The following is a 1,888-nucleotide window of genomic DNA, read 5'->3' as shown; positions in this document are numbered from 1 at the left end:
TGAAGAGTAGCTCACCACAATTAGAGAAAGACCAGCACAGCAATGAAGACCCAGTGCAGCCAAAATAATAATAAATAAATTATAAACGCCTATTACCTGAACACATACCAAAAATGGCTGAAATGTATCACTATCACATCTAAAAGATGGAGAAACTAAAGCACAGAAACCTGAAGAGGCTTGTCCAGAATCCTTGAATCTACTGCCCTTTGTCAGAAGAGTGATTACTGGCTATGCAAGTCTTTAGACATTTAAAGAGAACTTGTAGTTAAAGAGAAAGAGAGAAATTGGATGAACCAGTGTAAAGACACTGGGAAAATGACACTCTTAAACAACTGTCATCACAATGGGAGTAGAGAATGTACTGGAAGTCAACACTTAATATCAACATTGTGTGAAAGGATTCTAAACAACACTTGGGGATTATTATCAAACTGAACTGTAATGGTGCCAGTGATATTACTACAAAAATGATAAAATCCACATATCATTTCTCCCCCAAAAAATTGCTCAAAGATATAGGTTGGTCAACTGAGAAATGTATCTAAATGAAGATCTGAAGATGGTATCAACTGTTTTCCTTGAGCGGGGACCATGTTAATTTTCTTTGTATCATTCCAATTTTAGTGCATGTGCTACTGAAGTGAGTACTGTATCAACTATTGCCAAAGAAACTTTACTGGTAAAAAATTATTACCAGCCCATGTCGAAGTTGTATTTCAAATCTGCCATGAGGGAATAGTGTCCTGAGCCAGTCACTTCAAAAGCTTGTCTCTTGGCAGAGAAATGGATAGAAAACGGTGGGTACTGTAATAAAGGGGTGCCAGTTAATATTACCAGATTCCTCTCAAGGTCCACAAGTTAGAAGGTGCTCCTGACCTCCAGTAAAAGTTCTCCAAAAATTGCTCAAGAGTGCTAATTATTTCCTGGAAGGAATTGTAAATTACATCACATACAAAAAGGAAGCTCTGTCCCAAATAATTTGGGACACTTTTCTTTCTTACCATGTTACAATATAACCGTCACATTTTCATGGCTCACTTAAACAGAGAGAACAAAATCTAGACTGTGTTCAGTTCAGCTCAGTTCAGTTGCTCAGTGGTGTCTGGCTCTTTGCAACCCCACGGACTGCAGCATGCCAAGCTTCCCTGTCCATCACCAACTCCCGGCGCTTGCTCAAACTCATGTCCATCGAGCCGGAGATGCCATCCAACAATCTTATCCTCATCATCCCCTTCTCCTCCTGCCTTCAATCTTTCCCAGCATCAGGGACTTTTCCAGTGAGTCAGTTCTTCACATCAGGTGGCCAAAGTGTTGGAACTTCAGCTTCAGTAATAGTCCTTCCAATGAATATTCAGTGACCCCACAAGAGACTGAGCCAAAAAAAAAAAAAAAAAAAAGAGACTGAGCCAGACTTGTCTGTGATTGTCCAGGAGTCTCTGGCGGAGGTGTGGATAGACAGTGGCCTCCCGCAGAGTCAGGGGCACTGAATACAACAGTTCTGGGAGCCGTGGTGTGCTGGCATAAGTCCTTTTGAAGAAGGTCATCATTACCACCATTACCCCTACCATAGTTTGGCCTCAGGCCAAACTTCAGGGAGGGGACACAGCCCCACCCACCAACAGAAAATTGGATTAAAGGTTTATTGAGCATGGCTCTGCCTATCAAAGCAAGACCCAGATTCCCCCATGGCTAGTCCCTCTCATCAGGAAGCTTCCACAAGCCACTTATCCTTACCCACAGAGGGCAGACAGAATGAAAACCACAATCACAGAAAACTAACCAAACTGATCACATGGATCACTACCTTACATAACTCAATGAAACTATGACCGTGCCATGTAGGCATGACGGACCCACTCAAGACGGATGGGTCGTGGTGGAGAGT

At 42.4% G+C, this 1,888-nt stretch overlaps 1 non-coding gene across 1 annotated transcript; it reads right to left on the bottom strand.

Annotated features, from left to right (window-relative positions):
• Positions 1-544: 544 nt before the first annotated feature.
• On the bottom strand, positions 545-651 carry LOC113897947. The gene has a single exon (XR_003512463.1). It is a non-coding gene; the product is annotated as a U6 spliceosomal RNA (small nuclear RNA).
• Between the last annotated feature and the right edge of the window lie 1,237 nt (positions 652-1,888).

This window comes from Bos indicus x Bos taurus, chromosome 8, assembly GCF_003369695.1.
Source record: "Bos indicus x Bos taurus breed Angus x Brahman F1 hybrid chromosome 8, Bos_hybrid_MaternalHap_v2.0, whole genome shotgun sequence".
In the NCBI taxonomy this organism is placed as follows: Eukaryota; Metazoa; Chordata; class Mammalia; order Artiodactyla; family Bovidae; genus Bos; species Bos indicus x Bos taurus.
This window is presented reverse-complemented; position numbering and strand designations above follow the sequence as displayed.